At 38.8% G+C, this 26,075-nt stretch overlaps 1 protein-coding gene across 3 annotated transcripts in view; it reads left to right on the top strand.

Moving 5' to 3' along the window:
• WDR89 (WD repeat domain 89) overlaps window positions 1-26,075 on the top strand; it is a 44,966-nt gene that overhangs the window by 6,089 nt on the left and 12,802 nt on the right. The window contains exon 2 of one of the 3 annotated variants that reach the window (XM_023546238.2): window positions 7,481-7,634. The exons of 1 other annotated variant lie outside the window; for it this stretch is intronic. The gene's annotated coding sequence lies outside the window, so the exon portion shown is untranslated. Of the gene's footprint in view, window positions 1-1,257; window positions 7,635-26,075 lie in introns of those variants that run through there. One more of the 3 variants, XM_003408699.4, reaches the window with a different exon arrangement.

Genomic DNA, 26,075 nt, shown 5'->3' with positions numbered 1-26,075 from the left:
ACCAGTTTGAGAAGCATGACCTAATGTAATGGAGGTTCATTATAAGGAAACCATTTAGGCAACCAAATGACTGGGTCCCATTGCTCCCAAGACTAGAATGTGCAGTAGGCTTAATGGAGAAATGGATCGATGGTCTCTGATCATTGAGGATACAAGAACTGCCTCACTGATCCACTCTATCCCTCCAGCAAGAAGACAGTAGCTCTGATGACTTTGGTGTTTTGTCAGATCTTCAGATTCTGAAGTCAGTCATCTCTTGCTCTCTATTGTCTTGGTAGCTGGAATTCATAATTCCCAGGAGATGGGATCTATTGGATTGGGTTTGTTACCATTCAATATGGGTAGCTCGGAGTAAGATAACTTATGAAAAAGAACCCAGCAACAAGTAAGCATTCAGTATATACTAGTTATTCAGTAAAGTCCTCTCTGCTCTTTGCATGAAGTTAGAAGGAGAAAGAACTAGGGGAATCACATGTGAGAGATTTTTATGGACCAGGCCTGGAGGTGACATACATCACTTTTTCTCAGAATCCTTTGTCCAGAACTCTGTCATATAGCCACACTTAGTCATGTGCCCAGTTAGTGATCTGCTGATGAGCTAGCAATCTCTGCCACAAAGGATGATACAATGGAAGGTGCCTTTAGCTGGCTGCTTACAGCTTGCACTTAGCCTTTAGTTTCTTTAGCCCGTACACTATCAATTGGCATCCTGATGCCTCTCTAGGCAGCCCTGTTGGATAGTCCTTTTTAAGCTGTCTCCAGACCTCTGCTATTATCAGATCCACAGGAAAAAGCCTCACATCTTTTGCCCTGATAAAGTTTGAGTATAAAGGCCAGTAACAATTCAGTGTGTTTGTTTCTCCTCTTTCTGTGAGCAGGTAACCAGCCCATGGTCTCGTAGACTTTTCTAGGCTTGTATCAGCAGTCTTCAGGAGATCAGGTCAAGCCTTCTCTTACTAGGTCATGCATGGTGAAGCAGAGACAAGGAAAAAAAATTCCACATTGCTCCAACAACTTTTCCCAAAGAAATTCTTTTTCAGCTTCTTCATTCTGGTGCTTTTACATACTCAAAATGAGCGATTGTGAAACTGATTTGGGGACATCTTTGCAAGTCCAGCGTGGGTGCTCTGGAGCCTAACTTTGGGATGTGAGAGTATAGTATGCAGTTTATAGGCCACAGAATTTTTATGCATGTGAAGTACGGTTTTTTTTTCCCCCCAAGGGAGGTTCTTGATTATCTAATTACGTAACTGTTTTTTTTTTTTTTTTTAATGTATTTCTCCCCAGCAATCCACACCTAAGCTCTTTGACTTATTTGTTTAGTGTTCTCATTTGGTTCATCAGCTCTTTGTTTTTTGGTTGGCTGATAATCTGGGTGAAGTAAATATAGAGGCATGAGCATGTTTTAAACACTATTTTGTGTGCCATTGAGTCAATTCTGAGTCATTATGACCCCATGTGACAGAGTAGAACTTCCCCATAGGGTTCCTAGGCTGTAATCTTTATGGGAGCAGATTGCCATGTGTTTTATTCTGCAGAATGGTTGTAAAACTATCTTAGAAGCAGATAATCTCGGGGAAGCAAACATTTCTGAGAGACTGAGTAGTCCCTGAGTAACTCAAATGGTTAAGTGCTGGACTACTAACCAGAAGGTTGGTGGTTCATACCTACCCAGAGGCACCTCAGAAGACAGGTGATCTGCTTCCAGAAGGTCACATCCTTGAAAACTCTATGCAGCAGTTCTACTCTGCACAGATGGGGTTGCCATGAGTCAGAGTCAACTTGAAGGCAACCAACAGCAACTTTCCCCAGTTTCTCAACCATCAAGTGTAATCATTTGATCTAGCAGGTTGGCTCTTTGCTTTAGAATAAACCAGCGATTGAGGTAAATAGTTGTTAGAAATAATTTTTTAAAACTGTTTGAAAATATTACTGTTATGGCCAAATCCAAGCCCATTGCCGTTGAGTCGATTCCGACTGATAGTGACCCTATAGGACAGAGTAGAAGGAGTGGCTGGTGGATTTGAACTGCTGACCTTTTGGTTAGTAGGGCCACGTTATTTTATGTTTAGGCATTTAAAACTGGATTCACTTAGCTTTAAATGCAGATTTTTCTTGTGTTCCAAGTTCATTTTGGCAGAGTTGACTTGGTTCTTCATGATTCCAGCTAGATAAATTGGACATCACATGATAATATGATTTTTAGCAAAGCTCTGTGTCTTCTGTGTCTTAGGCTGGGTTCTCTAGAGAAGCAAAACCAGTAAAGCATATAAATATGTAGAGAGAGAGATTCATATCAAGGAAAGAGCTCACGATTGTAGAGGCTAGAACATCCCAAGTCCATGGATCAGAGTAGAGGCTTCTCCTGATTCACTTAGCCACAGGGGCTGGTGAACTCAAGATCAGCAGGTCAGAAAGCAGGGCTCTTGCTCACAGGCTGTGGAGATTGATGAATCCCAAGATCGGCAGGTAAGCTGTTAGCTCAAGTCCCAAGAACTGGAGGTCAGATGAACAGGAGCCAGCTGCAGGATCCAGAGCAGGCAAAAGCCAGAACGGCGACTTATATTCAGATGCAGACCACATGCCCAAGGAAACTCCCATTTAAGTGATTGGCCGCTCACAGCAGATCCCGTCATGTGGGTGATCACATACAAGCACTAAGAATCGTGAGCCAGCCAAGTTGACACAATCTTAACCATCACACTGTTAACATTTTAAAGATCATAAAACTCCATTACGTGTTCTAGTGTATTATTGTCCAAATTTTCTTGGCTAAGTAGTATTCGTTATGCAACAACTTGAAAAGTATAAAGCATAAAATTCTTGGCAGCATGGTGTGTTAGAAGGAGCACTTGGAGTCAGATGTATCTAGACCTTGCAAAATATTTAACTTTTCTGAATTTTAGCTTCATTACTTGTAAATTAAGAATATTAGAACCTGTCCTACTTAACTCACATAGTTGTGAGAATCAGATGAAATGATAAATACTGTCATCCTTTGTAAAATATGAAATTTGTTTATAAACAAAATGTAAGGTTGTATCAAGTATCCATTGTACTTTAAAAGGATTCCAGTTTAGTATTGTCTGTTGTGAATTCCCCTCGTTCTTGTGATTTTTTTTTTAGAGCCCTGGTGTAATTTTCGCCTCTTCCTAAGTCGACTGGACTAAAAGATGATGATAATTCTATAGTCTTTTGACTTAATATGCCTCCAAATTTCATTTTGCTTTCCTAACACTACTATTTCATATGAAAATTAAAAGAAACCTTTTCTTCTGAGAAGTAATAAGCTTGGTATGCCACTTAGAATTAAAAATATTTTACTGATAATTAGTCTATTATGTTAGTAGGAGCCCTGGTAGCACAGTGATTAAGCGTTCAACTGTTAACTGAAAGGTTGGCAGTTCGAACCCACCAGCTGTTTTGTGGGAGAAAGATGTGGCAGTCTGCTTCCATAAAGATTTACAGCTTTGGAAACCCTAAGGGGCAGTTCTACTCTGACCTACAGGGTTGCTCTGAGTCAAAATCTACTTGATGGCAATGGGTCTTAATGGGTTATTGTATTAGTTATTTGTTTTATATGTTCTTTAGTGGTATGTATATACTGAGATAAGTGATGGCTGTGTTACTGTCTTTGTGGACATTCTTCCTGATCATTATTACTTCTTATTGGCTTTTTTTTTTTTAATTGTACTTTAGATGAAGGTTTACAAAGTTTACAATTAATACACGTATTGTTTTGTGACATTGCTTGCCAACCCAACATGTTAACACTCTCCCCTTCTCAACCTTGGGTTCCCCATTACCGGTGTTCCTGTCCCCTCCTGGCTTCTTGTCCTTGCCCTGGGCTGGTGTGCCCCTTTAGTCTCATTTTTGTTTTGTGGGCCTGTCTGGTCTTTGGCTGAAAGGTGACTCTGAGGAGTGACTTCAGTACTGTGAAAAGAGTGTCCGGGGCCCATACTCTTAGGGTTTACTTACTGGCTTAAAAAAAATTTTTTTTTTTAATTTATTCATTCTTTATTTTGTAACAGAGCTACAGGTTGAGATCATAGATTCTTAAACCAAACTGCCTGGATTGAATCCTGCTCCTGTGTAGTTTTGGGCTGTTTATTTGTAACCTTTTTGTGCTACGGTTCCCCATCAGTGAAATAGGATAATAACAGAAGCTACTTCATAGGATTGTTATGAGGATTAAATGAGTGAATATTTATAAAGTGCTTAAAATAATGCCTGACAAAGACTATTAAAATCCTTCCTCACTGATTTTATTCGGTATCTTTCAACAGTATGAAATATTCATCGTTAGTGTGAAATAGTGGTTAGAAAAAAGCAGCCGGCAATGGCTTACATTTTTAATTTATTACATCTTAAACTGGTATTATTTGAAGTATTTAAACCTCTAAATGCTTGGAAATTTGCACATTTGCCCCAGGCAACCATAATTTGCATTGAATTTCACATCATTGTTATCACCATTATGTCAAAAACAAAGCACTCTTATTAGTATCAAGGCGTTCCACATGTGTATGCTTTAAATATTTTAACTGTAGGTTGCTTGACTGTTTAATTATGATGATTAATTTCAGTTAGTGCAAATAAGAATTCTAATAACACCACCTTACATTTGAACAGCCATTCAAAATGCTTTGTAAAATAGGCCCCTTATCACTTGTTAGCTACCCTTGAGTCAGCTCCCAACTCATGGTGACCCCATGTACAACAGAAGGAAATACTGTGCTGTCCCCATGATTGGTTGCAGATCGGACCATTGCGATCCATTGGGTTTTTTGTCTTGTTTAATTTTTTTTTTTTAATTTTGTTGTTGAGTATATACACAGCAAAACATACACCAATTCGATCAATCGGGTTTTCATTGGCCGATTTTTGGAAGATTGCTAGGCCTTCCTTCCTAGTCTTAGTCTGGAAGCTCTGCTGAAACCCGTTCAGCATCATAGCAACACTTAAGCCTCCAGTGATAGACAGATGATGGCTGAGCATGAGGTGCGTTGGACAAGAATTGAATCCAGGTCTCTGCATGAGGGTGAGAATTCTACCCCTGAACCACCAATGCCTCATTTATATTACTTGAGAAGCAGTGTAAGAAGCATTTAAAAGTGTGGGCTCTAGAATCAGACTGTATTCTAGTCGCTGCTCTGCAGTTTGTGAGCCAGGTGACTTCTGGCAAATCTCCTACCCTTTCTACACGGTACTTTCTTTATTTATAAAATGGGGGAAGTAAGTATCTCATAGGGCTACCCAGAAGGTTAAATGTGATATAATACATATAAAGCACTTAGAATAGTGCCTGGCATATAACGAGAGTTCAGCACATCGTAATTACTGTTGAGTCATTGGTGCACACAAAACAGCCAGTAAATTCTGGTGGTAATATGGGGAAACCAAGGTTCAGATGAGATCTGTGATTTATGGAAGGTAAAAGAGTAAGCCCCTTGACTCCTCATGCAGATCTTTTCCCACAAAACACTGCTGCCCTTTGTACTGCAGCAGCTCTTCAACTCACTCATATTGACTAGGCCCAGCCCAGAGATAGGTTCCTTCATTTCCCATTGTGTTTCCAGTTCTTGGCTACTGTCAGAGTATTTCTATCTTGGCTCTGATTCTGTTAGAGCCCTTCCCTTTCTTCATGGATCCTCCAGTTGTGTACTGCTCACCCCCAAAGTTGTTAGTAAGCGTGGCGGGCATCTATTTTCAAAAAACAAGAAAGAAGGATAGGTATTGAAGCTAATTTTTTTATATGGGTTGTTTTTTTTTTCCTCGTGTGATTCTATTAGAAAAAAAAATTTTTTTTTAGCCTATTATTTGTGTTTAATGCAGTACTGAGTTATTTTTATGAATACTTTTTATTCTCTGAACTTTCTTCTTTTCCCCTGAGCTTATAGACTCAAAGGTTTTTTTTAGGAACTAAGAAAGGAGTTTGAGAATCACACAAATCCCCTGAGCCACTCTAAAAATAGGCAGAATACAATTTGTGAATCATTTGCTTTTTTTTAAATCTTCAGTAAATAGAATCACTTTGTTTTTTCTTTTTTAGGGGCATCAAACCAAGTTTATATCATGTAAGCAAAGCACATAGTAATTATTGCAGTATTCTGGAATTGTGAGATGGTTTGCTCTTATATTTTGTGAGAGAATAGCATTTTGAATGTATCATTTAATTCCAAAATTTGGATTTATAGGAGTAGCTGTTCAATTACAGTCAAACAAGCAGGTATTTATTGAGTCCTTTCTGAATAGGGGGCACCACGTAAGACTGGTTGTAAGATAATGTTCCCAAACCTTAACCCTTCCCTTAGCTTCAGCTACGCTTTTGGGTGCATCCTGTGACTTAGGAGGTTGGGGAGAATTAACCCTCTCCAAGCTGTGATTGTGGATGTTTTATTGGTATTGTCATTACTCAAGATTTATTTCTTATTTAGGAGCCTTGCTTTCTCTGGAAAAGGAACAGCTGCCTCCAAGGCTGGCATTGTTGGGAGGATTTTTGTTTTATTTTCTGAGATTTCAGTCTTTTCCTGTTTAGACTGTCATCGTTTTGCATATATGTGTAGTTCCATATCTTTGCCTCCTTGCCTTCCTCCGCTGGGTGTATTTTGTGTGTTTCTGTATGGTTACGCTCCTCCCACAGGAAGTAGAATTTACTTGGGCAGCCTGTGGAGTTAGCACTAGGCTGGTAGAGGAGTGATATTAAAGAATCAGAAAACAAGGCCCCTATTCTTAAGAAGTGTATAGTGGGGAGAAACAGAAGTATGTAAAACTAACATAACAGATAAATAACAAATGTAACAGCATTGTATTTAGTATATAAATATTGCTAATTGAGCAATACAGGCAATACTTTGACATTCAGAGGAAGTAGAAACTTACTTTAAACCAAAAAACCCCTTTGACTGCTGGGTGCCTTTAAGGTGGTAAGTCGGATGTGAACCATTTGCTCCACCTAAGGACCTAGAAACTCACTTTAGGCTGGATTAAAGATTTTGTAGTACTGGTAGAATTTCAGAGGGATCTTGAAGCATGAGTAGGATCTGGATAACTCAAGGATAGGATATGGAGTCTTAGCAAGAGTAGCAACCCTTTGTGTAGTTCTGTTATAGGAAAAAAAATGTTTTATCAACTAAAGTAACACATTTTACCTATTAGAATATCGATGAGTTTGGTATTGCTATGAAATCCATTATGTAATTCACTTGTTCAAACTTTGATTTATCATCTACGCCCATGCAGAAACAACAGAAGAATGTATGACACCTTTTTTATTAATTATTTAGTTTTGTATACTTAAGAAATGTTTGTGAAAAATCGTGTATTTGTTTTTATTTCCCATTTAGTGTCATGCTGAATTTTGTTTTTTTTTGTGTGTGTGTGCAATGTGAAATTAGTTTTCTAAGAACAAAACTCTTTCTTAAAATGTTTCTTTTTATGGAGTGCAAGAATTTGTCCTGTTCTTGTCATCTTTGTCCAGGAGCCACTTGTGGTTAAATCAAGTGTTTCCTGCCCTGTTGTGTGGCCGGCACCTAGGACATTATTGCAGTTGCAGATGAGAGATATTTAGACACCGAAGGCGGATGGTGGCAGGGCAAGCACTGAGGAGATAGGTGTGAAGAGCTCTTTTCAAGGTAGGATTTATTAGCCAGGTAATGTTTATCCCTTCCATAATCAAAGATAATTCTGAGATTTTGAACCTAGATAACTGAAAAGATTGCACAGTTAACAGAAGTAGGTGATAAAGGTGTATGTGAGTTTAATTTGAAGTTTTGGTGTCACAGCCAGGGGTAGGGGTGTAGGCAGACATTAGAATTATAGAATTGGAACCGAGGTCAGGGTTGAGGATAAAACCCAGGTGTTCACGTAGAGGTAATGGTTTGCATTGCCTGGGGAAGAGAGGTAAAGAGCTAAGAAAAATTCAGTTCGGTCTCTGTTGTTATGGCTAAGAGTGGTAATTGAAATAATTATTAATATGTTAAAGCATCTTTCGAGTTGGAGACTTTGGAGTTATGTCCTGAATGATTTTTTGTCTTCCTTTAATTTTTGGACCTGCTGCTAGATGGCAGTAGTAATCAATGCCAAAGGCAAGGAAGGCAAATATTAGTTTGATAGCTTAAGTTTAACTCGTAAGTTTAGTAAAGTTACAATTGATAGTACATTCATTTCAGTCCTTGTTATCCTTCATATCAGATCTATAAAGAAGTCTAAGCTTTTTTTCTCTCTTAATATCCGGCTTTTGCAGGGCGGTTCAAGAATTGTGTCTTTTGTTTGTTGTTTCTCTGATAACCAGGATCTTTTACTGTGTTCAGAAAAGAGGAAATGAATTTAGAACTTACTAGATTCAGATCTTCCCATGATATGGCTCAAAGTGGTTAAGAGAGCTAGTCTGTCCTACTGTATCTTGACATGAGTATTATACAAGCTGCAAATATTTATAAGTTTTGTCACTCTTTGGTTTCCATTGCAGCACATTCCTTTTTGAATGAATGGTGAACCTACCTCAGAATTTAAAAGAAAATGTTTCTACCTGGTAATTTGTAAATATTTATGAAATATTGCTTTATTGTAAGAGATGTTAACATGATTATAAGCTGTCCAGGGTCTGGGTTAATCTAATTTCAGCCACTGGTTGACGGTGGAAATTGAAAGAATTATTAATATATTTAAGCATCTTTCTGTTTGCAGACTGTTTTAGGGAGCATTTTAGAGGAAAATTTCACATTGTGTATTCGACTTAGAAATATCTACTCTCTGTGTATATAGTATATATATATAGAATGGAGCCCTGGTGGCACCAAAAAACCAAACGCAACCCAGTGCCATCGAGTTGTTTCCGACTCATAGTGACTCTATAGGACAGAGTAGAACTGACCCATAGAGTTTCCAAGGAGCGCCAGGCAGATTTGAACTGCTGACCCTTTGGTTAGCAGCCGTAGCACGTAACCACTGCGCCACCAGGGTTTCCAACTAAAATATCCCCAGTAATGGAAATGTAACCATGTTTCTGCCCTGGTGGCACAGTGATTAAGAACTCGGCTGCTAACCAAAGGATTGGAAGTTGGAATCCACCAGCCGCTCCTTGGAAACCTTCCCTGGGTGGCGCAAGTAGTTAAGGGCTCAACTACTAGCTGAAAGGTTGACGGTTCAAATCCACCCAGAGATACCTCAGAAGATAGGCCTGGTGATCTGCTTCTGAAAGGTCAGAACCTGAAAACCCTATGGAGTACAGTTCTCTGCACATATAGGGTCACCATGAGTCAGAGCCCTTTAAGAATTGCTTTTGAATTATTGAATAGGGTAATTCTGTAGGACTTTCGAGTAGATTTAATGTTGTTACAGCTTATCAATTTCTAACTATAGCATACATAATACTCAAGTAGCTAGTTCTTTGATGATGCCAACATTCTGTTAGCAGCCGTGGTTCTTTTTAATTTTCCCTTTTTTTCAGTTATTAAAGAGAAGAGAGCATTTGGTTTAATTTTTAGACACATCCTTTCAGAATTAGAAAAAGAAGAAATAGTAAACATATAGTACCAATTTGAGCATTGGATTATTCCACATTGCTACTTTAAAAAAAAAAAAAAATTGCTACTAGCTGCTCCAAATTAAGACATCTGGTGACTCGGGAAGCTTGGTTTCTCTCTGTGGTTGGTTAACCAGCTGGTTGCTCTGGAAAGGAAAAGGCAGTTAATTGTTCATGTTCTTGTTAAAGAAAGCTGGGTATTCACAGGCTTACTGTAAAGGGTGACTTTTGGGTGGAAGATTTCTTGAGAAACTAGACATTTCAGGATGTTAATGAGGAAAATGGCTTTGTTTTTTAAAAGATGCTTTGAATGTTATATCTGGAACCTCATACTGCATGAGAAAATGTTTGTCATTCCCTCCTCCCCCCCCTTCCTTTTTCCTTGGTAACAGATTCCTGCACTTTAAAAATTGTGCTTTCCCTCAGAATTTTAGTGTATTTAATGCATGGAATGCCATATGTTGCTGTAACTAGTATCTCGAACATTCATGTGAATAAGAATAGCGTATTCAGGCTCACTAAGCAGGGTTAATTTACAAAGACATTAAGTTTCAGTCATTAATGAATATGATATTTAAAATTACATTGGCATTGTAGCAGATGACACTTTAGCATATCTTCTACTGAATATTCAGCACTTCTTCCCAATTTAAAACAAATGGTTCTGTGGCAAATTGTTGTGAAGCCAATTCTGTGTTATTTTAAAACATACACACAAATTTCCCTACATTATTGTTATAAAAGTTTCCTGGGAGAGGTTCTGCTGAAGATAAACCATTGATTGCTTTTATCCCAAGATGTTGTTACCTCTAGGACATACTGATAATGCAAATGAGCAACTGTTTCTACATTATTCTTTCAAGTTTTTGTGAAATATTAATAACAAGATTCCTAAGTTTCATCTGCTCAGTTTTGTTTCACATGAGCTGTTAGATATGCTTGATAAATAATAAGCCAATTTTATGTCCAGTATAGAGCCTTTGTACCATCCATCTATCAGTGAATTCTTGCATGTTGCTATGATACTGAACAGCGGAGCTTCCAGACTAAGACGGACTAGAAAGAAAAGCTTGGTGATGTTCTGAAAATCAGCCAAAGAAAACCCTGTGAATCATAGTGGTATGATCACGAGGACAGGGCAGCACTTAGTTCCATTGTGCATGTGGTGCCATAAGTTGGGGGTACACTCAGCTGCCGCTAACAACACCACAGAGCTTTTAGGGCTGCCATTAGATTTTTCAGATTTTCTCCTGGAATATTAGCAGCTACTGCTTCCAGGTGCTCTGCCAACTGAACTTAGATTTAATAAAAGAAAAATAAATAAAGTGAAAAATTAGTGAAATTCAAGTGATTCCTCAGGCACAAGAGATTCAGGTTCTTGAAAATTCCTTTTGAAGTTAATTTTTTAAAAAATGGACGAGTTTGGAGCCATTATGTTTTGGGGATTTTTAAAATAAGTGTTTCAGATATATGCACAGCTGATTGATGGAGTCAAATGTAGGTTTAGCTGGGCAGCACTTAGCCTTTCATATGATGAGTGAGGACTCAAACTCCATTCATCTTAGGACTCCACCATTCTGTAGGGTCTTGCAGTCCTCTGGATCCAGCCAGCAGACAGGTGAAGAGAAGGTAGAGAAAACCCACCACCTCTTAATCCTTTGGTCCAAATGTGACATGCATCAGATGTATGACATGTAGCAAGAATAGCCATATGCTCGACTGAGGCAATCCTTGCTGGGAGACCTGGATGCTTTTCTCAGATGCCATTAAATGTCCTATATCAAGTCCCACTCCATCAAGCCAAAGATGTATCTCACTCATGTGGGCTGTTTCCCATTTCCCAAACAGCTTGGAGATCTTTAAAAAAAAAAAAAAAAAAACCAAGCTCTTTCAGCCCTTGTTGCCTTTACTGAGCTCCTATAGTAGCAAATAGGAATGTTTACTTCCGAGAGTTTTTCTGAGGTTGTCTGCCTACTCCTTCGGTTGGCTTCTCTCCGAATTTGGGAATATTAGTGAGAGTTCTTGAGATTTTTATTTTCACGTTTCCTCAGTACTGCTTCAGAGAAGGAGGTGTTTGTATCTTATGTTTACTTTTTATGTCTCCGTATGTCAGAGGTAAGGTGTTATTCTGGTTCTAATGCATTTAGCGTCAAGGTGGGTCCATTTTGAAATGCGTGAAACTCAGCAGATGGAGTTGGAGCTTCACCATTGTGTAGGTTGAGCATTTTATTAGGTGATGCTTCCCGGATGTGTTAGTTTTGTAAATTTTTTCCCTTTATTTCTGTGAGATAAGGCTTGCAAGCATAATTATGACTTTCCTGTGTGATAGACGGGGAGCCCTGATGGGTTTGTTTTGTTTTTTCTGTGTCATATTTGGAAAACCAGAGGTTCTTTATGTAACCTATCGGAAAAGTGCCCACAATAAATTACTTTTCTAGCTCTCATTGGTACATTGCCATACCACAGATCAGTGGCGCCGGAGTGCCACTTACCTCATTGGTGGCTCGTATTACCAGATCATATTTCTCAAAATCCACATTATGAACCAAAAATTTAAACACACTCAATTAGTAAACATGCATCCTAATACTGAAGACGTGTCATCCAAAAACAAAATTAAGAAGTAAAAACGTAGTGATGAAGGAGAGTCTGTCTGGCTCTGCTTTATAATGTCCAGTTTATAATGAAAATGGATCAGGGAGTTGACCACGGTAGAGCTTGGTGGTAGTCAAGATTGCCCTGCCATAGCCATTTCAGGTCTGGAATTGAGATTGACTTAAGGGCTTTTCAGCATAAGAACGCCTCTGGGGTATAAGTACTTGAAATCCTCTTCTGTCTGGAACCTCCAAACATCTATGTTATGTACCAAGGGACTTTTTTGTTTCAATTTTTTATTTTGAAATAATGTTAGATTTACAGAAAAGTTGTCAAAGGTAGTACAGAGTTCGTGTGTACCCTTCACCCAGCATACCCTAATGTAAAGTGTTGTAGTAAAATCATAAGTATTATAAGTAAAGTATTATAATGAAATGAACAAAGAGCTGGGAAACCAAAAGGGAAGAACACGCTTGGCATTTCTCAAGCTAAAAAAGAAATAATTGAAGCCTCGAGTTGCATTATTGAAGGATTCTATAGGCAAAATGTTGAATGACGCAGGAAATATCAAAAGAAGATGGCAGGAATACACAGAGTCACTGTACTAAACGGATGGAATTGGACAGTGTTCAACCATTTCAGGAGATAGCATATTATCAAGGATCGTTGGTACTGAAGCAGAGAAGCCCAAGCTGCACTCAAGGCATTGGCGAAAAACAAGGCTCCAGGAATTGACAGAATACCAATTGAGATGTTTCAACAAACAGATGCAGCACTGGAGGTGCTCATTTTGTCTATGCCAATAAACTTGGATGACAGCTACCTGGCCAACCAACTGGAAGAGATCCATATTTGTGCCTATTCCAAAGAAAGGTGATCCAACAGAATGAGGAAATTATTGAACAGTATCATTAATATTAATATCATTAATATCACACACAAGTAAAATTTTGCTGAAGATCATTCAAAAGTGGTTGCTGCAGTTCGTGGACAGGGAGCTGCCAGAAATTCTAGCCGAAAATAGAAGAGAACGTGGAACAAGGGATATCATTGGTAATGTCAGATGGATTTTGGCTGAAAGCAGAGAATACCAGAAAGATGTTTACCTGTGTTTTATTGATTATGCACAGCCATTCGACTGTGTGGATCATATCAAATTATGGAAAACATTGTGAAGAATGGGAATTCCAGAACACTTAATCGTGCTCATGAAGAACCTGTATATAGACCAAGAGGCAATCATTTGAAGAGAACAAGGGGATTTAAAGTCAGGAAAGGTGTATGTCAGGGTTGTATACTTTTACCATATTTATTCAGTCTGTATGCTGAGAGATAATCTGAGATGCTGGACTATATAAAGAAGGACAGGGCATCAGGATTGAAGGAAGACTCATTAACAATGTGAGATACGAGATGACACAACATTGCTTGCTGAAAGTGAAGAAGATTTGAAGCACTTACTGATGAAGATAGAAGACTGTAGCTTTTAATGTGGATTACACCTAAACATAAAACAAAAATCCTCACAACTGGACCAGTGTGCAACATCATGATAAATGGAGAATATATTGAAGTCACAAGAATTTTCATTTTACTTGGATCCACAATCAACACCCTTGGTAGCAGCAGTCAGGAAATCAAATGACGCATTGCATTGGGCAAATTTGCTGCAAAAGACCTCTTTAAAATGTTCAAAAGCAAAAATGTCACTTTGAGGACTAAGGTATGCCTGACCCAAGCTATGGTATTTTCAGTGACCTCCTGTGCATGTGAAAGCTGGACAGTGAAAGAGGAAGACTGAAGAATTGATGCCTTTAAAGTATGGTGTTTAAAAAGAATGTAGAATATACCATGGTTTGCCAGAAGTCCAAACAAGTCTGCCTTGGAAGAAGTACAGCCAGAATGCTCCTTAGAAGCAAGAATGGTGAGCTTCCTCTGAGGTACTTTGGAGAAGGACATCATGGTTGGTGAAATAGAGGGCCAGTGAAGAAGAGGAAGACCCTCAATGAGATGGACTGACACAGTGGCTGCAACAGTGAGCTCAAACATAATAAGGATTGTGAGGATGACACAGGACCAGGCAGTGTTGTGTTCTGTTGTACATAGGGTCGCTATGAGTCGCAGTTGACTTATCGGCACCTAACAACAACAACCCTAATGTTAACCTAATGGTGGTATGTTTATCAATTTGTCAAAACTAAGAAATTAACATCGCTACGATACTGTTAACCAAACTACAGAGTTTATTCAGGTTTGAACAGTTTTTCTACTAATGTTACTTTTCTGTTCCAGGATACCACGTTGCATTTAATTATCGTTTCTCCTTAAAAAAACCCATTGCTGTCGAGTCACTTCGACTCATAAAGACCCTGTAGGACAGAGTACAACTGCCCCATAGGGTTTCCAAGGAGCATTTGGTGGATTCAAACTGCCAGCCTTTTGGTTAGCAGCTGTAGCTCTTAACCACTAATGCCACTAAGTCTCTTCTAATTTGTGAGAGCTTCTCACTCTGGCCTTGTTTTTCATGACCTTGAAACTTTTGAAGAGTACTGGCCAGGTATTTTGTGGAATGACCTTCAGTGATTAAACTGGGCCTATAGATTTTTGGAAAGAATACCAAATGAGAAGGTGAGGTGCCTTTCTCATTATGTCACACCAGCGGGCAGATGGTATAAACATGATTTATTACTGCTAGTGTTAACCTTTATCACTTGGTTAAGCTGTTGTCTTTCAGATTACTGCACTTCCAAGTTACTATTTTTTACCCTTTCCATATCCTATTCTTCAAAGGCCGGTTGCTAAATCCAGCTCACATTCAAGGGGAGGAGAATTAAGCTCCACCTACTGAGGGAAGAGTATCTACATACACATTTTAGAATATCATCTTTTAAAACATTGAAGTTCGTGTGCTTTTTAGTGGTGTACTCATAAAATGAAAAATAAAATCTAAAGAAAGTACTAGCTCAATTCATTATTAGTTTACTTAGATTTGAGAGTTATGTTTTAATATTTGTGTTAATAAGGCAAAAGAAATAGAAATTGGTAAGAAAGGAAGTTAGTATTTATTGCTTATTTTCTTTGTGGCAAGAATTGTGTCTTCTACACATTTCTGCTCTGTGTTCCTGTGATTAACTCTGTTCTGGCACCTGTTGCCCTATATTGTAATTGTTTACTTGCCTGTTTCAGTTTTTGGAAGACAAAAAGCCAGTTTTACATCAGAATCTCCAGCACTTAACATAGTAGGCACTCGAAGTTGCGTGCATCTTTTTTTTTTTTTTTTTTTAATTCCCTTTTTATAGGTGAGGAAGCTGGGGCTTAGAGCAGTTAGGTTATACATACCACGATGACTTTGCTAGTTAGTGGTAGAACAGGGGTTTGAAATTAGGGTTTTTGCTTCTTAAGCCTATTGCTTTTTTTATTGTACCACACTGGCAGTTTTTTGATAACTGGAAAATACTTCACTTCATTATTTACCTTAAACTCCAAATTGGCAGTGTTTGAAAGTATACACAAGAAACTGGTGACATTTGTTGCCTCCTAGGAGAGGCCAGGGACCTAAGGGGAGGGATGTTCCAAGACAGTAGTTTTGGAATCTTTTTGAATTTTGAACTATGACAATATTAGATATTCAAAAATATAAATACGTTTTTTAAAATACACAGAAACTTCCCAGATGGAGTTAGATATAAGTTTTTAAATATTGTTTCTTCCCAGTGATTGGTTGGTTGTTTTTTTTTTATTTTGTTGATGACTTTAGAATCACGTATCCTACCATTATTACCGAGCACAGATTTTTTACAAAGCCTTCTCAGAATTCCTATGTGTATCTCATTTTTCCCTTTTATTTTTAAACAAAAACAGCTTAAAAGATAGGGAGGGGAGAACAACAAAAGTCTCTCTCTTTAATATGAGTGAAATATGACTTTTTAAGCTATGTTTCCTAAATCTTTCTTTTTAGGGGCCTCTGACAGCCAGAGCTTTGTTTGATCGTTTTTAATTAGTAAGGAGGCTTCTGGCTGCATGTAACAAAAGTTATACTGCAAACTGACTAAAAATCAGGGAATGTAAAACCTTATAATAGTTTTTCCCCTCAGTTGAGTTGAATCCACTTCAGGGCTAGTGTTCCACATCTGGACAATTACAGTTGGCAGGGGAATACAAGCACAGATTGGTAAAATTTTAGGTTCCTAAGCCAATTACTAGTAAAACGGTTAGGATTACCGTGTTGATTTAGACTAATCAGGATTCACCCGTGGAACTGGGGTCAAGCCCTGAACCCAGGTTGATGCCACACAGGGCTGGTGGCAGGGGGATGACTTTGAGGGGTTCAGTCACACTGTCCACTATAGTTTTTTAATTGCCTTTCAAATAAAATACGATGTATAACTGACCCCTATGTCCCTATGAATAACTTTTGGGGAATGTAATGTTCACACTGGATGATTGGTTGGTACATGGGGATTTCTTTTACAGTTCTCTTTTGTTGTTGTTGGGTACTGACATGTTGATTTTGACTCATAGCAACCCCATATGACAGAGTAAAACTGCCCCATAGGTTTTCTAGGCTGTATTCTTTATGGGGAAATCTTAGGGTGGGTTCTCTAGAGAAGGAAAACCAGTGAACATATGCATATATAGAGAGAGCGAAAGAGAGAGAGAGAGGTTTATCCTTAAGGAAATGGCTCACAGATTGTAGAGGCTGGCAAGTCCTAAGTTCATGCTTGGGTCAGGTGTTGGGCTGGAGGCTTCTCCTGACTCATGTAGCTGCAGGGGCTGATGAACCCAAGATTGGCGGGTAATGTGGTAGGCCTCTGGCTCAAGTCCCAAGAACCAGACTTCAGATGATGACAAGCCAGATGCAGGATCCAGAGCAAGTGGGTGAGCTTTGCCAGAACATCCATATATATATTGGATACAGGCCACACCTCTGAGAAAACGCCCCTTAAAACTGATTGGCTGATCGCATCAGATCACATCATGGAGGTTGACTGCATCATTACATAACTGCCAAACTGTGTCATTACACCTGCCAAACCACTGAGGATCATGGCCCAGCCAAGCTGACACACAACCATAACCATCACAGGAAAGCAGATTGCCAGGTCTTTCTCTCACGGAGCCACTGGGTATGTTTGAACCACCAACATTTTAATTAGCAACTGAGTACTTAAAAAAAAAAAGGTAAATGATGGTTGCTTACTGTAATGTTTTTGTAGGTTGGTGTGGTTTTTCAATCATATTGCTCCCGTTCTCTTCTGCTAACATGTAGAATTAATATGTAATTCCTCCCCTTGGAGCTAATAGGCATATTCCTTAATTAAAGTTGATACTGCAGTACTTGTAGAGAAGAACAGTTAGCATAGTATTGAACTACCACTTGGATTTCAAGTCGAACTTTATCTGTTCTCTCATTTAGTAGCTTTGAGAGCTTGGACAAGTTAGTATTTCAGAGCTCAATTTCCTCTGTAAAGTGGGGGATAATAGTGCCTATCTTATAAGGTTAGATAATTAGGGGTTAAAAGACTAGATGTAACCAAAAGAGACCTACATATGTGGAAAAACATACCTTGTTCATGGATAGGAAGACTTAACATTGTAAAAATGTCTGTTCTACCAAAAGCCATCTATAGATACAGTGCAATTCTGATCCAAATTCCAATGACAGTTTTTAATGAGTTGGAGAAACAAATGGCCAACTTCATATGGAACGGAAAGAGGCCTTGAATAAAGCATTACTGAAAAAGAAGAACAAAGTGGGAGGCCTCACTCTACCTGATTTTAGAACCTATTGTACTGCCACAGTAGTCCAAATGGCCTGGTACTAGTACAAAAACAGATACATAGACCAAAAGAACAGAATTGAGAATCCAGACATAAATCCATCCACATATGAGCAGCTGATATTTGACAAAGGCCCAAAATCAGTTAAATGGGGAAAAGACAGTCTTTTTAACAAATGGTGCTGGCATAACTGGATATCCATCTGCAAAAAAAATGAAACAAGAACCATACCTCACACCATTCACAAAAACTAACCAAAATGGATTGAAGACCTAGATCTAAAATGGTAAAGCTCCTGGAAGAAAAAATAGGGACAACGCTAGGAGCCCTAATACATGGCATAAACAGTATACGAAACATTCCTAACAATACAGAAGACAAACTTGATAACTGGGAGCTCCTAAAAATCAAACACCTATGCTCATCCAAAGACTTCACCAAAAGAGTAAAAAGACTACCTACAGACTGGGAAAAAGTTTTAGCTGTGACATTTACTATCAGTGGCTGATCTCTAAAATCTACATAATACTGCAAAAACTCAACTACAAAAAGACAAATAACCCAATTAAAAAATGGGCAAAGGATATGAACAGACACTTCACTAAAGACATTCAGGTAGCAAACAGATATATGAGGACATGTTCACGATCATTAGCCATTAGAGAAATGCAAATCAAAACTACAATGAGATTCCATCTCACTCCAGCAAGGCTGGCATTAATCCAAAAAATACAAAATAATAAATGTTAGAGAGGTTGTGGAGAGATTGGAACACTTATACACTGCTGGTGGGAATGTAAAATGGTACAACCGCTGTGGAAATTGATTTGGCGCTTTCTAAAAAGCTAGAAATAGAACTACCATACAATCCAGCAATCCCACTCCTTGGAATATATCCCAGAGAAATAAGAGCCGTTACACAAACAGACAAATGCACACCCATGTTCATTGCAGCACTGTTTACAATACCAATAAGATGGAAGCAACGAAGGTGGCCATCCACGGGTGAATGGATAAATAAATTATGGTATATTCACACAATGGAATACTACACATCAGTGAACAGTGATGAATCCATGAAACATGTCATAATGTGGGGGAATCTGGAAGGCATTGACCTGAGTGAAATTAGTCAGTTGGAAAAGGACAAGTATCGTGTAAGACTACTATTATAAGAGCTCGAGATATAGTTCAGACAGAGAAGAAAATATTCTTTGATGGTTACAAGAAGGGAGAGGGAGAAGGGTTTTCACTAATTAGATAGTGGATAAGAACAATTTTAGGTGAAGGGAAGGACAACACACAGTACAGGCAAGGTCAGCACAACTGGACTAAACCAAAAGCAAAGAAGCCTCCTGAATAAACCGAACACTTCAAAGGCCAGCGTAGCAGGGGCAGGGCTTTGAGGTCCATGGTTTCAGGGGACATCTAAGTCAATTGGCATAATAAAATCTATTAAGATAACATTCTGCATCACACTTTGGAGAGTGGGGTCTGGGGTCTTAAACGCTAGCAAGCAGCCATCTATGTTGCATCACTTGGTCTCAACCCACCTGGAACAAACAATGAAGAACGCCAAGGACGCAAGGTAATTATGAGCCCAAGAGACAGAAAGGGCCACATAAACTAGACTACATCAGCCTGAGACCAGAAGAACTAGATGGTGCCCGGCTATAACCGATGACCACCCTGACAGGGAACACAACAGAGAACCCCTGAGGGAGCAGGAGAGCAGTGGGATGCGTGGGATGCAGACCCCAAATTCTCATAAAAAGACCAGACTTAATGGTCTGACTAAGACTAGAAGGACCCTGGTGGTCATGGTCCCCAGGCCCTGTTAGCCCAAAACAGGAACCATTCCCAAAGCCAACTCTTCAGACAGGGTTTGGACTGGACAATGGGATAGAAAATGATCCTGGTGAAGAGTGAGCTTCTTGTGTCAAGTAGACACAAGAGACTGTTGGCATCTCCTATCTGGAGGGGAGATGGGAAGGTGGAGGGGGTCAGAAGCTGGCCAAAGGGACTAGAAAAGAGAGAACGGAGGGAATGAGTGTACTGGCAAGGTGTGTGTGTAAATTTTTGTATGAGAGATTGACTTGATTTGTAAACTTTGACTTAAAGCACACGCACACACACAAAAAAACTAGATGTACATCTCTAACACATAGCCTAGCATTTGTTGAACTCAAATTACGATTATCTTGTCTGTGAGGCTCAATTTTCCTAGCCCAATTTGATAGATGTGGTAGCATTATTGTAGTTAAATTATAAGTGTGGATTGCGAAGTTATAAGAGCCCATTTCTGAGTGACCTTTCCCATTATGTTTCTCCTGTCGCTTGGGACATTGGCTGGGCCTCTGCATTTCAATCTCTAAAAGCCACAAGGCAAGTTCATACTTAAGCTTAGTGGCTTTTCATTAAGTAGGCAACTCTTAATTATCTAAGTACAGACTGTCCAGAGCAAAGATTCGTCAGCTTTTCCCATCTAAGGTGTTACAGGATGGCAGTTCATCAGAATTTAATATTCTGACCTCACTTGAGGACTACTGTCCTGTTGGGGTATCTTTGTAAAAATAGCTTCCAGCTACTACATTATGTTCAGCCATGAGAATTCTGTGTCTCAAGAGGTGCAACAACAGTGATGGCTCCACAATTCTGCTATTTCCTGTTCTGAACTAGGTGGCTCATTGAAGGATATTAGTACTTGTTCTCCCTCCATTTCCAGAACTGTTAGACCCAGTATTACAGTGGTGGCTTGCTACATCCTCTAACTCAACGGTAAAACTTTTTATTTTTTTAATGAAGAAAAATTCTTTTTAGCCAAATACTTTACTAAACTTTCCCTTTATCTAGACCCCTTTTTGTCACATCTCTGTCTTGGGAAAGGTGAGGACTGCAGTGTATGATTCAAGAGGTAGCAGCAGTAACTTCCCTTCATCCCTTCCTTTCTCTCTTCTCTTTACTATTCTCTTCTGACTTACCTTCATTCCTCTCCCCGATTTTTTGCTTTGGTGCTCTATTGTACCCCTCCTTTTTTTCATTTGCTTTTTGATAGCTACATAAGAAAGGCTTGATTCACTTCCCCAGCTGTCACTATAATATTCCTTAGCCTGTTGAGATCTAGAATGCTAAGGTAAACCTTCCTTTTATGAATCTAACAGAGGAAAGATTAAAAATGTGTTAATCTTGATTATTTGCTTGCTTCATATGTTTTTGTTAGGTTGACCATATGAAACTGCCAATATTTCTTTGATTCATAGAAATAGTAATATCTTAAGGTTTAACCTAATAGTATAGCCTATAGCCCAAAAAATGGATTTGAAAATTGATTGGATGAGAGCCCTGAGTATAAGGAGAGCTAGATATTTCCCAGGGTGTCTGGTTTGGATAACCAGGTAGATCAGAGTGCTGTTGTGGCGCCAGTACTCGTGGTGCCAATACCATTATTTAAAATTGAGAAGTATAAAGTGTTTTTTTGTTTTTTTTTTTTAAGGGGAAGGGTTGGGATAGGGGAGCATAAATGAACAGTTTTGTTTTAGGGCATGGGGGACATATTCAAGGAGAAATCGCCAGTAAAAAAGAAATCCCCAGTAGGGGGTTGTAAATGCAGATTGGTAAATAGATAAATGGGATCATTAACAAATAGGTAGCCCTTGAAAGTATGAATGTGAATGAGGTCTCCCTGTGAGAGTGTACAGTAAGAAGAAAAGAGAGCCTATGCCTTCTCTGTAAGACTGGAAAGAGGCTTAGGCAAAGGAAACTCAGATGGGGGTATAAAACCTGTTGCCGTTGAGTCGATTCCGACTCATAGCGACCCTACAGGACAGAGCAGAACTGCCCCATAGAGTTTCCAAGGAGCACCTGGCGGATTTGAACTGCTGACCTTTTGGTTAGCAGCCATAGTAACTAACCACTATGCCACCAGGGTTTCCAGATGGGGTATACAGGGAAGTAAAAGAATATATATTCATTATTTTGGAATAATTCATTAGTATGCAAAATTAAGAATTAACTCTATAGTCTTGGGAGTTTATATTTCATATATGACTCAATTGCATGTTAAGGTGTTAAAACATAAACTCCATTATGTTTAGGAGTTTTCATGTTTTTCTCCAAAAAATTAAGCTGTCTTACTGTTTATATGTAGATGAATTAAAGGCCCGTATCTTCAGAATATTGTCAGGTATACCTACCTTACTTCTAATATCTTTCTTCTATCATATTTTTTTGAAGTACTGTACTGCATTTAAACACTGTGCTAAGTGGCTGTCCATTGCCATTGTTATCATTGCTACAGTCTTAAAGAGTTATTTCCTACAGCATTCCATCTGGGGCCCACTGGGCCTGCCTCCTTATTCCGGTCCCCAGAATCTTTGAATTGAAGCTTTGCAGAGGACTGCTGCAATGTGAAGCAGACTCTCCAGCAGTATATGGAGGGAAGGTGTACACTACTGCTGCCTGGCCTAGGGGTAGCAGTGGGAACTCATAGCCCTGTAATTTCTATTAGCTTAAAAGCCACATTAAATGTCCTTCTTGTTTAAAATTGGCACCAATCTGATCTTTCATATGTAGACATCAATATGAAGCAATAGCAAAGAACTTTTTCTTTTATAAGCTCCTGTTAACATTTTGTATATTTCAAGAATGGGCTTTTTTTTTTTTTTTTCCTCCATGTGAAATTTAAAAGGTTTTCTTCATTGGTGTATATCGGCAGTATATTCTTAAATAAATAAACATTGTATGGTATAGTTGAATAGTTTGTGGTAAAAAAAAATGCATTAAATAATGTATTTTTCTTCACAAATATAAAATATTCCTCTATATGTCCTTTTGTGCTTTGTTTAAAGTACAGTTTTAAAAAATGCCATTATTTTAGTAATTTTCATGATCAGCCAGATTAGCCAGGCCTATAAAACAAACAACACATGCGAGGAACGTTCTTAGACCACTCAAGTAGACAAGACTAAACACACAGACACACACAGCATCCTTTTGGGTTTATTCTGTTGTTCCTAGAACTCTTGAGCTCTTGATGCATGGAAGTTGAATCAGTGACTCATTCACTTATTCAGCAAGTTTATTGATAACAAATAAATAAGCAGGAAAGGGCTAGGTAATAAGTTTAACAGTAAAATGGGGTTTTAAAAAAATACTGAGTAAAACAAATTTTAAAAAAGATATAATATGATGCCGTTTTAATAAATACATAGTCATAGGCGTAAACTTCTAGTTGTGTCTGTGGTGTTTCATTTCTTTAACACTGAAACAAATGGCAAAGTATTAACATCTGTTAAATCTGGGTACAAGTATGGGGTATCTGTTATGCTTTTTTCTATATTTTATACATTTGAAATATTTCATAAGTAAACATTTTCTTTCAAACATTTTCTGTTTTTAAATAAACAAAGCAGACCAGTGTGACAAGGGCTATATGTGTTGACTGATTAGAGACGGTCTCTGAGGAGGTGGTATAGACTGAGACCTGACCAACGGGGGGAATTACTCATGCAAAAATACAGAGAAAGAATATTCCAGGGAGAGAAACTGCTATTGTGATGGTGCTGAGGCAGGTGCAGCGTTGACATGTACAAGGAAAGAAGGCCACATTAGCCTGTCTTGGTTGTGTTACAGGGCAGGGCTTCCCACCTCAGGACTAAGCTCTGCTTAGGTTCTTACCTTCTTCTGATCAAGAATGACCAGAGAGGCGCAGAGGCTCCACACGAACGAAAGTTCATTAGGAAAAGGCTTGTGAGGGAGAGATGGAGAGGGGTTTTCACCTATGCTAGCCTCCAGCCTCTCTCTGAACGAAGGATTTCTTAGGGCTTATAAAAAGGTATTATCTTTATTCATTAGATGGGTGGAGATTTTCAGGAGAAGGGGAGGGATTATGTAAATCAAATCATGCGCAGTTGGAATTCAAGATGGATTTCCTCGCAGAGGTTGCTGGAACTAAGATGGAGTCTGTCACAAAAGCTGCTGGGATGTCGAACAGGACTTATTCTGGGATGTTGCACATGCGTGATATCTCTGGATCTTGGTTCAAGTCTTGGCACGGGATCTTTGTTCATGATTATCTCATGTGGAAGGTCATTCATAGGTTACTTTGATTTTTACTGCACGTGTTCTGCACCTGGTGGGGGACTTGAAAAACAACTCAGGAGGATTATCAGTAATTTATAGCTGGTAGAGCATGTTTTTTGTAGGGTTAGAAAATATGGCCCCTTATCTTGTCTAAGCACCTAGTTTGTTAGTTACAAGTAGTCCTCGGGTGCCAGCAGTAAAAGTTATACAGTGGCCTGCACTTAAATTTAGATTCCAAGAATACTGAATCAGAGGTTTTTAATTATAGCTGGCCAAGCACACAGGGTGTTGGAATGTAGCCTCTTATCTTGTCTGAGCACCTAGTTTGTTAATCACAAGTAGTTCTTGAGTGCTAGCAGTAAAAGTTATATGGTGGTCTGCACTTAGGTTTAGATTCCAAGAATAGTGAATCAAAGGTTATTTAATTATAGCCAGTCCAATCTCTTGCCTGTCTCAGTTGGAGAACCAACAGTTATGCTGTGGTGGTAACTACCCCCAGCATACCTGGTAAGTAGTAATTTACTCTTTAAATACTAATGGTGAAGGAAGCTCACCACTTTCAGACTTACCTGATTCTTACACAAAATTTTTCCATGTGAGGCTTAAAGACTGTTATTAGGTGCCATCGAGTCAGTTCTGACTCATAGCGACCCTGTGTACAACAGAACGAAACACTGTCTGGTCCTGCTTCATCCTATTAGTGGTTGTTACGCTTGAGCCCGTTGTTGCAGCCACTGTGTCAATCGATCTCATTGAGGATCTTTCTCTTTTTTGCTGACCCTCTACATTACCCAGCATGATGTCCTTCTCCAAGGACTGGTCCCTCCTGACGACATGTCCAAAGTATGTGAGATGAAGTCTCACCATCCTTTCTTCTAAGGAACGTTCTGGCTGTATTTCTTCCAAGAAAGATCTTTTTGTTCTTTTGGCAGTTCATGGTATATTCAGTATTCTTTGCCAACACCATAATTCGAAGGCATCAATTCTTCCGTCTTCCTTATTCATTGTCCAGGTTTTGCATGCCTATCAGGTGGTTGAAAACACTGTGGCTTGGGTCAGGTGCACCTTAGTCCTTAAAGTGATATCTTTGCTTTTTAACACTTTCAAGAGGTCTTTTGCAGCAGATTGGTCCAGTGCAATATGTCGTTTGATTTCTTGACTGCCACTTCCTTGGGCATTGATCGTGGATCCAAGTAAAATGAACTCCTTGACAACTTCAGTTTTTCTCTGTTTATCATGATGTTGCTTATTGCTCCAGTTGTGTGGATTTTTGTTTTCTTTCTGTTGAGAGGTAATCCACAGTAATCTTATCACGAGGAAACACTCAGACGAATCCAGAATGTGGAACAATTTATGAGGCAACTGGCAAGTTTAAGGAGGTGCTTTTGTGCTCATGTATTTAAAAATGAAGAGATACTGTATCTACAACTAGCTTTCAAATGGTTCATCAAAAAATAAGTGCGTGCGTGCATATGTGTCTGTGTAGCGAGAGACAGAAAGCACATATGGCAAGAAGTTAACAGTTGATGAGTCTAGGAGGTGAAGGGCTGTGTGTGTGTGTTCCTTGTATTACTAACTTTTAAAAATGTTTTTAAATATTCAGAATTAAAAAGGTACTTACCCCTATATTGAACCCAAATCCACCTTTTTATATTTTTGCCCATTGGTGTAATTATGCTGTTTGGAGCCTCTCTGAATAAATCTAAAACCGCCCCTACATTGTATTAGTGGTATTGGAGTGATGATACTGGTAATTTTACCTAATATTTGTTGAATATGGAGCATGATATACCAGACATTGTGCTGAGTGCATTGTATACATTATTTCAGTTAATCCTTGTATCAGCTCTTAAGTTAGTACAGGTAGTCCCCAGTTTGCATTTCCAGTTAACAACAAACTGCACTTGATTTAAAAAAAAAATAAAGGAATCAGCTGGGGAGCTTAAAAAAAAAAACAAACCAAATCCATTGCCATCGAGTGGATTCTGCACTCATAGCGACCGTATAAGACAGAGTAGAACTGCCCCACAGGGCTTCCAAGGAGCACCTGGTGGATTTTTGAACTGCCTAAGACAATCCTATTCGAAGGTCA

Source organism: Loxodonta africana, chromosome 10 (assembly GCF_030014295.1).
Source record: "Loxodonta africana isolate mLoxAfr1 chromosome 10, mLoxAfr1.hap2, whole genome shotgun sequence".
Taxonomy (NCBI): Eukaryota; Metazoa; Chordata; class Mammalia; order Proboscidea; family Elephantidae; genus Loxodonta; species Loxodonta africana.
The sequence above is the reverse complement of the archived record's forward strand: the minus strand, read 5'-3'. Positions and strand labels throughout refer to the sequence as shown.